The sequence below is a fragment of the Triticum urartu genome, chromosome 7, assembly GCF_003073215.2.
Source record: "Triticum urartu cultivar G1812 chromosome 7, Tu2.1, whole genome shotgun sequence".
Classification (NCBI taxonomy): Eukaryota; Viridiplantae; Streptophyta; class Magnoliopsida; order Poales; family Poaceae; genus Triticum; species Triticum urartu.
In genome coordinates, this window is record NC_053028.1 from 10,333,280 (window position 1) to 10,349,258 (window position 15,979).

Consider the following 15,979-nt stretch of genomic DNA (forward strand, 5'->3'; position numbering starts at 1 on the left):
TGATTCTGTTTGGGGAAGCTGTCTTGATGATAGACGCTCTATTGGTGGTTTTGCTGTTTTCTTTGGACCCAACTTAATTTCATGGTGTGCTCGCAAGCAAGATACAGTCTCCAGATCTAGTACAGAGGCAGAATATAAGGCTTTGGCAAATGCCACAGCTGAAATCATATGGGTTCAATCCATGCTCAAGGAACTTGATATAAAGAGTAAACAAGCTCCATGTTTGTGGTGTGATAACCTTGGTGCCACCTATCTTTCAACTAACACAGTGTTTCATGCCAGGACCAAACACGTTGAGATGGATTTTCACTTTGTCAGAGAAAGGGTGGCTCACAAACAACTTGACATTCGTTTTGTGCATTCCAGTGATCAAATTGCAGATGGATTCACAAAGGCATTGCCTGTCAAGAGCTTTGAAAACTTCAAGTATAATCTCAACTTAATGGAGTTGTGATTAAGGGAGGGTGTTAAACATACATGACAGGCGCATATCTACATGACAGGCGCACCTTAGGAGATGGTTAGGTTGTTAGAGTATAATGTTTATCTCATGTAACTTCTTATCTCTATCTCCTTTCTTGATCTCCGAGTATGTAATCTCAACCGAATGTATGCGCTGTTATGGGAGGTGCGCCCCATCTATATAATACGAAGCCGTCGGCCTGAGAAGGCAAGACGTTCCGCTAGTTCACACACCCTATATAATAAAAGTGTACTTATGTGCTCCAGCAGCCATTGTTAACACCCATATTTATTTGACGATGATCTATCCTCTGGAGGTAGAGAATTGAGTTATTTGACGATAATCTATCCTCTGGAGGTAGAGAATTGAGTTGTATTTGGGCTGATACGTCACGAAAAAAATTGACGCAGGAGCGCCTCTTAAGAGTTTTCTTGGCATAAATAGGTGATACATTCCACACAGAAATTCCTCCTCGCTATGAGATTTCTGGTGTCGATTTTTCTGGAGCAGTAGCCAACAGACAAAAAGATTAATTCATATAGCAAGCCAAATATGATACGGATCAATTACCACGTCCATCTCCCGCATCTCCCATCTTGACACAAGTGAGAGAAGTCTTCAGTCTTCACAGCAGATGCATGGACGTCTCGCTTATTGTCCTGTCGACAAGTTGGAAAATAAAGTGATGACGGTACAGCCAATTGTTTGAATATGCATGTTGCAGAATAAACTCAATGGTGGTTGAATATCGGTATTCAAGTATTTATTGAGTGAAAGGGAAGTATTGTGGTCCTAAATACGACATTTCCACGCTCTTTCCATCTTTATTCCCTTTCACTGCCTTTTTTTCTGACCAAAATGTTTCCTTCCACAATTATTAGTACTAACTGAACAATTAGATACCATCTACTGGATGGTCTTAAGAAGATTACATAAACTCAGAACATATAATCGACTGCACTAACAGAATGGCAATGCTAAAATGATCTGAAGAAACAGTTGTGTATAGATAAAACAGAGTATTTGAAAGTATATAAAATTAAGGAAATTATAGAAATATCCAATAATAGCGATGTATGGCTGCAAATAAATGAGGGACCACCGGTAGGTACATGTATCAGTCAGTCAGTCAATATACAGCTCATGGATTCCCTGATCTTATCTCCATTTGCTTCCATCCTCTCTCCAGCAACCACACAATTCCATAGCAGCCTTGGCGTGTGGAGAGACCTACACAGGGACGGCGAAGGAACGAGCAGCAGTACAGTACTGCTCTTTCACCAATTTGGACAAGATCAAATTTGGGCGTCGTTGAGGTGAATTCTCTGCTCAATCCTTGGCCTTGTTTGCTGTTCTTCGATTGTTCATGTTATGTTTTTATAGCTGTACAGCAGGCCAAAATGCCACTAGATTTTTTATGTATATGTATCAAAAAGTATGTACAAGAGGTATATACAGGAGCTATACAAGCTAAGCTATTAGGGAAAGTAGTGGCAGCTGCACCCACCTTCGGTGCACCCACGCAAAAAAATATAGCAAAACATTTCAAAAAAAATCTGAAACTTTGTGGAAATGATCATCAACAAATGTTAGAGAGGCTTGCAAAATTTGGTTGTCAAATAACATTCGAGGAGGTCTGTACAAAAAAGAACAAATTCACTGAAAATTAGTCAAAATGTAAGTACACTGTTTGAGCAGATTTTCTAATTTTGTCTTTTTTGTAGAGAGTTTCTCGAATGTTATTTGACCACCAAATTTTGCAAGCCTCTCTAACATTTGTTGATGATCATATCCACAAAGTTTCAGATTTCTTTGAAATGTTTTGATATGTTTTCTTGCGTGGGTGCACCGAGAGTGGGAGTAGAAGAACCACTCTCAAGCTATTATGGAACTATAAAATATAAAATAAGAGGATTACAAGGTTGTTCATGTTCTATCAGTGCTTAACCTCTCTTCTTTCTTGCGCTGCAGTTTCTTCTTGCTCCGACCTGCAAGCTCATGACAGAGTCGCTGCTTCTCCCTCTAGTGCGCAGCGTGGCTGGCAAGGCCGCAGATGCACTCGTCGAGACGGTGACTCGTATGTGTGGCCTCGACGATGATCGCCAAACGCTCGAGCGGCATCTACTAGCCGTCGAGTGCAAGCTGGCAAACGCTGAGGAGATGAGCGAGACAAATCGCTATGTCAAGAGCTAGATGAAGGAGCTCAAGTCCGTCGCCTACCAGGCCGATGACGTGCTCGACGACTTCCAGTATGAGGTGCTGTGCCGCGAGTCTAAGGTTGGCAAGTCCACTACCCGAAAGGCACTCAGCTACATCACGCGCCACAGCCCGTTGCTCTTCCATTTTGAAATGAGCAGGAAACTCAAGAACGTCCTCAAGAAGATCAATAAGTTGGTTGAGGAGATGAACAAGTTTGGCCTGGAAAATTCTGCCAGTAGGGAGAAGCGGCGACATCCTTGCCGGCAAACACACTCAAAACTGGATGATTGTACCAAAATCTTTGGAAGAGATGATGATAAGATGATGGTGGTGAAGCAACTGCTCGACCAACAAGATCAGCAGAAGGTGCAGGTGCTGTCCATCTTTGGGATGGGTGGTCTTGGCAAGACGACTCTTGCTAAGATGGTGTACAATGAACAAGAGGTCCACGAACATTTCCAGTTGAAGATGTGGCACTGCGTGTCTGAAAATTTTGATGTTATTGCTCTTTTGAAATCCCTAATTGAATTGGCCACAAATGGAAGTTCTCCCATGACAGGCAACATCGAACTATTGCAGAAGAAACTTGATGAAGTCATTAGCCAGAAAAGGTTTTTACTTGTTCTCGATGATGTATGGGATGAAGATAAGAGAATGTGGGAGGATGAACTAAAGCCACTATTGTGTTCTGTTGGTGGACCTGGAAGTGTTATAGTGGTCACATGTTGAAGCAAACAAGTGGCCTCTATAATGTGCACTGTCAAGCCCCACGAGCTAGTATTTTTGAGTGAAGAAGACTCGTGGGAATTGTTTTCGAACAAAGCATTTAGCAATGGTGTTGATGACCAACCAGTGTTGGTCGCCATCGAAAGGCGTATTGTCAATAAATGTGGGGGGTTGCCTCTTGCTCTTAAGACGATGGGCGGATTGCTGAGTTCAAAGGAAAAAGTACAGGAATGGAAAGCCATCGAAGAAAGTAACATTGGGGATAATGATGGAGGCAAATATGAGGTCATGCCCATACTAAAGTTAAGCTACATAGACCTGTCATCTGAAATGAAGCAATGTTTTGCATTTTGTGCAGTTTTTCCCAAGGATTATGAGATGGAGAAGGATAGGTTGATCCAACTATGGATGGCAAATGGCTTTATTCAAGAAGAGGGAACAATGGATTTAGTACAGAAAGGAGAATTCATTTTTGATGAGTTAGTTTGGAGGTCCTTCCTCCAAGAAAGTGGTACTCAAATCTGCTGTCCGTCATGGTGACACACAATATAAGACAGTTGTATGTAAAATGCATGACTTAATGCATGATCTAGCAAAATATGTCACAGATGAATGTGCAAGTATAGAAGTATCGTCTCAGCAGAAAGCATTGTTAAAAGGTGTTTGTCACATGAAAATGTCAAAGGCTGAATTGGAACATATCAGTGGGTTATGCAAAGGCAGAACATACATCCGCACTTTATTAGCTCCGTCAGAATCATGGGAGGATCATAATTATAATTTTCCAAGCAGATCACACAAGTATATTAAGGAGTTGCAACAGGTATTGGCATCACTAAGAGCATTGCATTGCCCCCCTTCTCCAATTGTCATTTGCAAGGCCATAAATGCAAAACATTTACGGTATCTTGACCTGTCTGGATCTGACATTGTTAGGTTGCCAGATTCAATATGTATGTTGTATAACCTGCAGACACTAAGGCTCATAGATTGCCAGAACATGCAACAGTTACCAGAAGACATGGCAAGATTGACAAAGCTCATACATCTTTACCTTTTTGGTTGTGATAGTCTCAAAAGTATGTCTCCAAACTTTGGTCTACTTAACAACCTTCACATATTAACAACATTTGTTGTGGGTACTAGAGATGGCCTTGGGATAGAGCAGCTCAAAGATTTACAATGCCTTAGCAATAGTTTGGAATTGTTGAATTTGAGCAAGATAAAGAGTGGCGAGAATGCAAAAGAAGCCAACCTCAATCAGAAGAAAACTCTAAGTGAGTTGTTCTTCTCTTGGGACCAAGAAATAGATGATGGGCCTAGAGATATTGCCTGTAATGTGGAAGAAGTGCTTCAGTGCTTAGAACCTCATAGTAATATCCAGAAATTGGAGATACGTGGATATGGTGGCCTAGAAATATCACAATGGATGAGAAAGCCTGAGATGTTTCACTGCTTGAGAGAACTCAAGATGTCTGGCTGCACAAAATGCAAGAGTATCCCTGTAATATGGTTCTCGATGTCTCTAGAGATTTTGGTCTTACAGAAGATGGATAACCTGACAACATTATGTAATAACCTTGATGTGGAATGTGGAGGATGCATTACCCCTCTGCGAATTTTCCCAAGGTTGAAGGAGATGACGTTGATTGAGTTACCAAGCCTGGAGATATGGGCAGAAAATAGTGTGGGAGAACCTGGTAACATTCCGGGTGCTTGAAGAGCTAGAGATCAAAAATTGCCCCAAGCTTGCATGTATTCCGGTGATCCCCATTATCAGATTGTTGAAAATAGTTGGGGTCCACAATACTGCAGTCGGTTTAGTGTTTATGGGCATCCGTCTGGGCTCCTGGCCATTTCTCGTCAGCTTAACTCTTGGGTCTCCAGAAGACATACTCATGTTGCCTCTAGACGCCCAGCAAAACCAAACTCAAATACCTCTTGAAAAACTGAAGTATTTGGATCTGGAAGGCCCCAACAGCTTGGTCAGAAGCTCCGGATCACAGCTTATGGTTTGGAAGTGCTTTTCGTTGGTGGAACAGCTGACGATTTACAGTTGCAGCAATCTTGTCCGCTGGCTAACAGAGGAGCTACGGTGCTTGGATCGCCTCCGCATACTGTACATCGGAAATTGTGTCAACTTGGAGGGCAACACTTCATCCTGTGAGGAGGAAACCCTTCCGCTGTCCCTGGAGAACTTGTGGATTGAAGGTTGTCGAAGCGTCGTGACACTGCCTCCAAACCTTGGAAATCTTGCCAAGCTGAGGTGTCTCTATGTGAGGAACTGCCCAGACGATGCAGAGAAGGTGGGGAGTATTTCCACTTGCTCTCCTCTGTCCCACATAAGTGGATCCATGAATGACGGCGTCATGAAGATCCAGAATACTGTAGCCGCGAAGTAAATCGGGATACGGTTGAGTGCCCTGGTAAACGGTCAATCTTGCTGCTGTCTAAGTAACTTTTCCCGCATTAAATCCGGTGATAACATGCGATGCATCGACATACCTGCAGGTGGGAGTCTCTGAAGCAGGCAATGGTCGATCTTGCTGCCGTCCTCCTCGGCATGCAGGGCGCAGAGGGCGGAGAGGAAGGTTGGCGCCGCGGCCTGAGGCAACCGCCGTCCTCGTCGCCAGGAATAGCGCACGCTGGGGGCGGGCGTCGACAGCGGAGGCGTGGAGAAGAGGGGGCGAGATTTGCCTGCACCAACGACGGAGACTAGAGGAAGAAGCAGAGGACGCACGCTGTGGGCCGACATATCAACCAGCAGTGGAGGATGTCATTACTTCTCCTCTCTTTGCGGAGGCCCTCTGCAACTAGTATTTCATTTTTCTAAAAACAATATGTACTAGTATTTCATACACAAGGCAGGAGTGACTCCAACACTATGTGTACAGCATTGTAATTTCTGTGTAGGTAATAACAGAGTCTGTGCTGTTGAAACAAGCCTTCTTTTTCACTTTCATCAGGTAGATAATAAACATAACAAAGTCTGTGCTGTCGAAACAAGCCTGACTATAATTAAGGTCTCTTGCTTGTTCAAATATGGTTGAACAATGGTTATCCCCCGTCTCATGGATCCCACAACTCTGTTGCATCACTGACCCGCTGATAATATCCTGGAAGAAGTTAATATGGTTGCTTCATCTCTGCTAGTACTTACTTCATGTTACTGCCTAGTGTTAAGCCTTTTGACTGTGCATGTGTGGGGAGTTCTGAACATTTGCTGCTAACTGACGCCAAACACATCCAATTCTGGTTCGCAGCAGATTGCCAATGCCAACTTGCCTAGTGTTGATCTCAGGTTTTCAAGACCATCATCATGGCTGGGGCTCCAGAGGAACACGCCTGAATTCTGATGCCGCCGTCTGATACTGCACATCCGTAAAGACCATGAACCAAGAACGACTCGGTGTACTGTTTCAGGTAACCAAAACTTGTAACCACAGCCTCAAATCAGCACTCTGTTTGCCTGCATAACTAAAAATAAATGCTGAAATCACTTAAACGACATCGACACTGCTGGTTAATCTGAAGCGACGAATGAAATGGTTGGGCACATGAGATTCGGCGGATGATAACATGGATTGCTCACGCGATGTACCTGCAGCTCGGGATTTCTGAAAGCCTCCGCACATGAGTGGACGAGCTGTAAGAGAAAGCCTCCGCCACATCTCGCCGCTGTGCGCGCCGCGACCGTCCTACCTGCCAGAGCGCACGACGGGACACCAGCAGAGGAGAGGTGGGCTGGGCTGGGCCATTACTTGTAGTATTTACCCATTTCAGAAAAAAATATTGTGTTCCCTAAAAAAAACTATTGTGTATCCATTTGGTTTACAGATATGGACGTTTGGTTCCTGGGTGTATATACACCTTATATGAAAAACAAAGAGTAATTACAAATATCAAAAAATCTGATTAAAAAATTAAAGTTGACCTTCTATTGTACTTGTAAAAAAAATCTACCAAGAAGAAACGCATGTTGACTTTAGAGCAAAAAGTTAAAAATGTAAGGTCAAATAGTTGTGGAAAGTAACTTGTATATAGCAATATTCTTTTCCCAGAAGTCAACGGAAGTTTTTCCTTCGCGAAAATTTATATACTAGTGCAAAAGAGGTCAAGTTTATTCAAAAAAAGTTCTATAATTTTTGACTCCTTTTGCAAAAATCAATATTCCCATATAGAGTGTATATACACTCATGAACCAAAGGGCATTTCCCTTTGGTTTATGGACTATCCACAAAAAAGTGTTTAGCAATATGTGCCCAAGAAATAACTTTTTGAAAGTATTTTTAAAGGACTGCTCTATCTGCAAGTCTTAACTATAATATATATAAGAAATGCTTCCAGTCCTTCGACATATTTTCTTTCCAGTCAACATTGATAGCTTTTCATTTTTCAAAAGCCAGAAGCAGTATTACATACACGAGTTCATTGCTTGAATCAGTACAACATAAGCTAGTTATGCTGATCGAAACTACAACACACACGATGATTCCTTGTAGAAAATTCGCATGATGCAACATCCACTGGTCGCTGGGCTTTTAGTCCACCTCACCGACGGTTCGATCTACTACATCGTGCAAAATCCGTCCGAGGAATGTCGTCTGTATAGCACTGCTCTATGCGGATTAGCTTGATAGTGTTCTTGGGAAATTGAAGTAAACAATGTGCCAACTTTCCGATGGGATTGTTTGAACTGCAAAAATGTTCTCTCGGCCACGAACCCACGACAACAACAAATATTCGGAATTTAAGATTCTGATTTAGTGGAAGTTCAAATGACCTGCAGTTCATTTGTTAGAATATAGCTGGATACTTATACCTCTCTGAAGAAAAACTCACTCTGGGAAAATAGTTTCTTATGAACTACTCCTGATTCCAGTGTATGTGTACAACAATGGTCTTACAAGGCTAAACTTTTCATACGACACATGACATAAAATCAAATGATTTTGTGAGTGAAAGCATAACATTTTCTTTGACTTGAACTTCATGTGCAAGATTTCTTGCCTACAACATGGGTTGCATCCAAACGATCATTCACCGTAAAATCAGAATGTTGTGTGATTGCTAAGTTATTTTTCAAAATATCGAGATAGAAATATGATGCCATCAATCTATGTAATGTGAAATCACACTAGTAGAAAACCGGCCTTTTGTCCCGATTCATAAGGGCCTTTAGTCCCGGTTCCCCAACCGGGACTAAAGGGTCGTTACTAATACCCTCACCCTTTTGTCCCGGTTCATAAGGGCCTTTAGTCCCGGTTCCCCAACCGGGACAGATGGGCCTCCACGTAGCCTGTGCGCCGAGCCCAGCCAGGAGGGCCTTTGGTCCCGGTTGGTGGCACCAACCGGGACCAATAGGCCTCCACGCGTCAGCATTTCTGTGGCTGGGGTTTTTGGTTTTTTTGAAAGGAGTTTGGGGGTTTTGGGCGGTTAATTTAGGTATTTCATATATTGTGTTAGATAGCTAATTAATAGAGAGAAGTGTCCTCTCTTATGTCCGTGCTTGGTCGACGCTACGTACTATATACATACGTATAGAGAGGACTAGTCACGCTAACTAGCTAGTAAGCAAACGAAGGAAACAGAAGATCGTCATGAACATATATGCATACAGAGAGAAGTGATATCGACCACCTCTCCTTCTCCGAGAGATTGGTCGAACAACAAGTTCTCGTATATCTATCGTCCGACACTACCGGCTACATATATACAATAATTATCTCTTACAAATATAATCTCCTACATTATGGACGCATGGTCCACATAGTATTCTCCGTCTTCAGCGATCACGTGGTCAAGAAAGAATGCCGCCAATTTCTCTTGAATTGATCGCATGCGATCTGGTTTTAGGAGTTCATCCCGCTGCCGAAACATCTAATTTGAAGAAGGGGGTCAATACATATATATATGAATGAATGGAACTCAACACAAATGATGGTAATAAACAAAAATTGTGAATATTATTTCTTACGCACTTCATATTGTTTGTCAGAGTAGCCCCGCTCACAGGTCGTGTGGCGGATGGACTCGCAGATGTAGTATCCACAGAAATCATTCCCTTGTTCCTGCCACAACCACTTTACAAGAAATAGAGGTCAATCAAACAGATAAGCAAGAATGCCAAATGGTATTGATGAAACTAGCGCTTGAATCAATAGCTAGGAGACGCGCGGAACATGGTACTATATGTACTTACTTTCGGGTATCTAAATTGCAGCTCCTTCGGGAGTCCCGGGGATTTTGTGCTGAATTTTCTCCAAACCCTGCCAGACAAAAGAAAACAATTACTTGATATTAGGAAATGAACAAATTTGCTGATATGGTGGATAATGATCGATTTAACTTACTTCTTGAGGATTTCAGTCATGTCCGCATACTCCTGGGGATCTTTTCGTCTCGAGTCCAAGACAGTTACTACTCCCTGCTCAAGCCTAATCTCCAGGAGAATATAGTGGAAACTGCGCACGCATGCATAACTCATCAATTACATTACTATAACCTGGACTAATATATAAGGGAAACCGAATATGCACAAGACAACACTCACTTGAAGTTGTAAGGAAAGAGTATTATATCTTTGTGTTCATTTATTTTGAATGATCGTAGCAAGTTGGCCTCGGTTTCTGCGGCATGATCTTTAACCTGAACTGCATCTATGAGATTTGTGTTAATGAACCCAATATCACCGATTTGTCTTTTCTTCAATTCGGCAATCTTCAATCTGCATAATATAGTGAGGATAATTATAAATACATGCAATGAAAGAGCTGAGCTATATAGAGAGACTGAATGACAGAAGTAGTAGTACTTACAGACAGTAGCAGGTGACCGTCGCTTTATTGAGGGCCAATTGATTGAAAAACTGATAGAACTCCTCAAATGGAATAGGCAACAATTCAATTCCAACGAGGTCATGCTCCGGTTTAACTCTCGCATACAAAGTACTCCTCCCCCCAGACTCTCTGCAGATTTTCAAGTACCAATCATGCAATCTTCGCATCATCGTTGTTAGAGATTTTTCATCTTTGACGAGAGGCTTCCCGTACTCGTATCTGTGTATCTGCACGTCCAGGAAATCATAATGTACAGCGTCGGGCAGGTAATCGTCAAGATTGTTATAACCGGGCACCATCCTCGGATCGACGCTAGGCACCTTGAGCGGGGGGGCCGATTGCTTTGCTTGTTCGCCGAGCTGGGCAATTTGTTTCCTAGCTCGTCGTTCTTTCATCCTTTGATCACTGACAGTACTTCCCGACCGCTGCGCTTCGGCAAATGCCTTTCCAATAATGCGCTCATAGTTGCCTTTCGGCGGAGACTTGGGTGGTTTTGCCAGGGTAGCCAGAGCGCGCTTCACTTTCACCGGATCTACCTTCTCCTTCGGAGGTGGATGTCTCTTTGCTTTCAACCCTTTAAACCAGTCATCCACCTCAATTTGCGCGATCCTCGCGTTCTCCTCCAGGGTCCTCTCGTATGGTAACTTCTCTGGAGTCTTCAGAGAAGGACCGAATATGTATTTCCTCCCGCCTCTAGCTGTACTGCTAGACGCCGGCAGAGCAGACAGAGCGGCAGTCTTCTTGACTTGCTTACGAGGCGGAGGAGAAGGACTACGACGCGCCGGAGCAGCTGCCGGAGCGGCGGCGGGTCTCTTCCGCCCTTGCTGACGAGGCGGAGAAGGAGTAGGCTGGCTGCTCGGGCGCGCCGGCGCAGGCGGAGAAGGAGGCGGAGTGCCGCCACGTGCCGGAGAAGGAGCCGGCCGAGGGCCCTGATCGTCACTCGCCGGAGGAGGAGGCGGTGGAGGAGGCGGAGTGCCCTGACTCGCCGGAGGAGGAGGAGGAGGCGGAGGCGTCCAGTTTGGAAGGTTGATGAGCTCCTTCCGCCATAGGCATGGAGTCTTCAGAGCAGAACCCAACCGAGTCTCCCCTTCTCCGGTAGGGTGGTCAAGCGGGAGATCCTCAAATCCCTCCGTTATTTCATCCACCATCACCTTAGCATATCCTTTTGGAATCGGCTGGCAGTGAAAAGTTGCGTCGGGTTCATTAGGAAAAACAGAGCCAACAGCCGCCTTGACCTTCATATTCATCCATTGCGTCATAAGGTGGCAATTTTGAGCCTCCGTGATAGCATCCACGGGATAGCTGGCAGGAGCCGTCAAGACAAGCTCCGGCTGAAGCAGCTCGGTGGAAGCCATGCTGCTTCTCCGCTGAGATGGCGGGGTACCTTCAGGGGAAGCTTCGGCAGTTCGTTTGCTGCGATTTGCTTCTCGTTCCTCTATCCCGAGTACCCTTGCTTTAAGCGCCTGCAGTTCGGACTGCTACACTTTCTTCCTCCTCTCCTGGCTTTTGTAACCGCCTGCGTCCGGAAACCCAACCTTCCACGGAATGGAGCCTGGCGTGCCTCGTGTCCGTCCAGGGTGCTCAGGATTTCCGAGGGCCTTTGTGAGCTCGCCGTTCTCTCTGTCTGGAAGGAACGTCCCTTTCTGCGCTGCAGCGATATAGTACCGAAGCTTCTTCAAGGGTATGTCAAGTTGCTCATCCTTCCAAATGCACTTCCCTATTACAGGGTCCAAGGTTCCGCCAGCCCCGAAGAACCAAGTCCGGCAACGGTCTGGCCAGCTCATTGTCTCTGGTTCGATCCCTTTATCAAGCAGATCCTTCTCAGCCTTGGCCCACTTAGGCCGGGCTACGAGGTAGCCACCTGACCCCGTGCGATGGTGAAGCTTCTTCTTCGCAGCATTTTTCTTGTTTGTCGCCGACATCTTCTTACTCTTTTCCGATGTCTTGTAGGCCACAAATGCAGGCCAGTCATCTCTGATCTTCTAATATATGCCCTTGAATTCTGGTGTCTCTTTTTTCTCGACAAACCTATTCAGGTCATTCTTCCACCTCCTGAATAGGTCTGCCATCCTCTTAAGAGCAAAAGACTTGATTAATCGCTCTTTAACTGGCTTCTCCGGATCATCCTCTGGCGGTAGGGTGAAATTTGTCTTCAGCTCAGTCCAAAGATCATTTTTTTGCATATCATTGACGTAAGACACCTCAGGGTCTTCTGTAGCCGGCTTGAACCATTGCTGGATGCTGATCGGGATCTTGTCCCTAACCAGAACCCCGCACTGAGCAACAAATGCCTTCTTTGTTCGGATGGGTTCAATAGGTTGGCCATCGGGCGCGATTGCTATGATCTCAAACCTTTCATCCGAGCTTAACTTTTTCTTCGATCCTCGTCTCTTTACCTCAGTTGTGCTCGATCCGGAGGGCTAGAAAAAAGAGCAAAGACTTAATTAATATTGTACATACCAAAACAATGAATGCATCAATTAGCTAGTCAGCACAGGCTTAACTAATATATATACCTGGCCGGACTCGGTTCGGTCACCGGAGCCGTCATCACGGTCTCCTTCTTGCACCGGCATTGGGTCACCGGAGCCGTCCTCACGTTCTTCTTCTTGCACCGGCATTAGGTCACCAGAGCCAGCTTCTTCACCCTCTCCTTCCACAGTACCATCGGTGTCGTTGAGATACAACGAGACGGCATCACTTCCTCGTGCGATTATGTCCCTCAACATCGCTTCGTTTGCTTCGTCTCGGGCGGTGTCCATAGTTTCTACAAATATTTACAACATGGCAATTATTATGCAAACATGACAAATGGATATATTAGTGGCAAACGTAGAACTATCTAGCTAATCATATAGTAAGGAATCATATATATTAATTAGTGGCCTCGACGCTGCTTCTCTAGGGTTTGGGGTGGCCTCGACAACGCTTCAAGGAGGGGGTAATAACGACCCCCCCCCCCCACGTGTTGAAGCTATCGGGAGGGGGTATATCGACAACAACGACACTACATCTATGTCCCTCGACGACCCTCGTTCCCGATAAAAAAAAGAGGAAGAAGAAAAAAAAGAGGAGAAGAAAGAATAGAGGAGAAGAACTCCTCTATTCTTTCTTCTCCTCTTTTTTTTTCTTCTTCCTCTTCTTTTTTTATCCTCTTCGTCCTCTCATGTTCGAGAGGATCGCCGAGGGGTCGGGAGGTTGCCTAGTGCCGAGCGATCCTCGACCCCTCGAACCCTCGACCCTAGTTCCCGACCCTCGACCCCTCGGCGATCCTCGACACCCTCGTTCCCGATAAAAATTAAGAAGAAGAAGAAAAAAAAGAAGAAAAAAGAGAGGAGAAGATCGAAGAAAAAAAAGAAAAAAAAGAGGAGAAGAAGAAAGGAATTTTCTTCTTTTTTCTTCTTCTTATTTATTTCTCCTCTTCTTTTCCTTTCCTCTTCTTCTTTCTTTCCTCTTCTTATTTTCTTCTTTCCTATCCTTCTTTTTCTAAAATTGTAACTTTTTCATATATAAAACTTTTCTAAAATTGTAACTTTCTATATATGAACAAAAAACTTTCTATGAACAAAAAAACATTTTTAACATATATATTTTGCAAATTCTAGCCACATACATCACATACACATATACATTATAGCCACATACACATATACATCACATATGAACAAAAAAAATAAACTAATAAAAATAAAAAAACATATTGCAACATATGAACAAAAACATATAGCCACATACATACACATACATTATATATATATGAAAAAAAATTAAACTAATAAAAAAAGTGGTGGCGCCGGCGGGGCAGAGGGGCATGGCGGCAGCGGTGGCGCCGGCGGGGCAGGGCAGTGCAGGGGCGCGGGAGCGAGGCAAGGCAGGGGCGCGAGAGGCAGGTGCTCACAGAGGGGTGGCGGAGCACGGCGGGCGGCGTCGGGGCGCGGGGAGCGGCGCCGGCGTCGGGGCAGATGGCTTCGAGGGCGGCGGCGACGGCAAAGTTGAGCAGCCTGACCGCGTCGGAGGCGGCGACGACGGTGAGGTGGACCAGCCTGACGGCGTCGGAGGCGGCGGCGACGACGAGGTGGAGCAGCCTGACGGCTCGGCGGCGACGGCGACGAGGCAGAGCAGCGGGCGTCAGGCAGAGAAGAAAGGGATGGATTTTGGAGAAACTGTTAAGTGCTGCTTATATAGCAAAGCCTTTAGTCCCGGTTAGTGGCACAAACCGGGACTAACGCCCCTCTTTAGTCCCGGTTGGTGGCACCAACCGGGACTAAAGATGGGGCATTAGTCCCAGGTCGTAGCACCAACCGGGACTAATGCCTGTGCTGCCCCGAACTCAAATATTTAGTCCCACCTCGCTAGTTGAGAGGGAGGCGCACCTGTTTATAAGGTGCGGTGCGCCATCCCTCTCGAGCTCCTCTCTAAAGCAGGCTTTCAGGCTTAACACTGCAATTTGTGCCTGTGGGCCTACTGGGCCTCCCGCGGGCCTGAATCCTGGCCCATGGTAGGGTTTCTAGTCGTATTGAGGCCGTGGGGGCCCAGTAGGTGGCACTTTTTTTTTGTTTTTTTTTCTACTTAGAACTAAATATTTATTGTTGCTATATTTAATTTTTTTCCAGTTTTTTTGTTTTGTTTTCTGCATTATTTATTTTCTTTTGTTTCTTGCTTTATTTTTTAATTCTTTTAGCTTTTAGTTTTAGAAAAATTATAAACTTTCTGTTAGTGCCATTAGTTTTCAAATTTGAAAACACTTTTTTAGTTTTTTTTGTTTTATTTTCTGCATTATTTATTTTCTTTTGTTTCTTGCTTTATTTTTTAATTCTTTTAGCTTTTAGGTCAGCAAAATTATAAACTTTCTGTTAGTGCCATTAGTTTTCAAATTTGAAAACACTTTTTTAGTTTTTTTGTTTTCGTTGTTGCTTTATTTATTTTATTTTGTTTCTTGCTTTATTTTTTAATTCATAGTTTTCAAATGAACGCTGAAAAAGTTGGCATAGCATACTCGTCCGTTACAAATTTGGCATGGTATCATCATAATAGTTGTGGGAAAAAGTCTTCACTTTTTCTTCGCTTGTGTCATTTGCTTATTGCGCCGTAACCATGGATAATCTTCATCGTTTATCAGGACACTTGGGTCAGCTTTGACATTGAAGGGAGGAATTTCATGAAATCTTTTATAATCTTCAGACATGTCTGTCTTGCCCTCCACTCCCAGGATGTCCCTTTTTCCTGAAAGAACTATGTGGCGCTTTGGCTCATCGTATGATGTATTCACTTCCTTATCTTTTCTTTTTCTCGGTTGGTAGACATGTCCTTCACATAGATAACCTGTGCCACATCATTGGCTAGGACGAACGGTTCGTCAGTGTACCCAAGATTTTTCAGATCGACTGTTGTCATTCCGTACTGTGGGTCTACATGTACCCCGCCTCCTGACAGATTGACCCATTTGCACTTAAACAAAGGGACCTTAAAATCTTGTCCGTAGTCAAGTTCCCATATGTCCACTATGTAACCATAATATGTGTCCTTTCCCTTCTCGGTTGTTGCATCAAAGCGGACACCGCTGTTTTGGTTGGTGCTCTTTTGATCTTGGTCAATCGTGTAAAATGTATTCCCATTTATCTCGTATCCTTTGTAAATCAATACAGTCAAAGATGGTCCCCTGGACAACAAGTACAACTCATCACAAACAGTGTTGTCACCTCTGAGACGTGCTTCCAACCAACTGCTGAAAGTCCTAATGTGTTCACATGTA

At 44.2% G+C, this 15,979-nt stretch overlaps 1 pseudogene; it reads left to right on the forward strand.

The window, feature by feature from the left end:
• The first annotated feature begins 2,434 nt into the window (after window positions 1-2,434).
• Window positions 2,435-6,448, forward strand: LOC125521649 (annotated as a pseudogene).
• The last annotated feature ends 9,531 nt before the right edge of the window (window positions 6,449-15,979 follow it).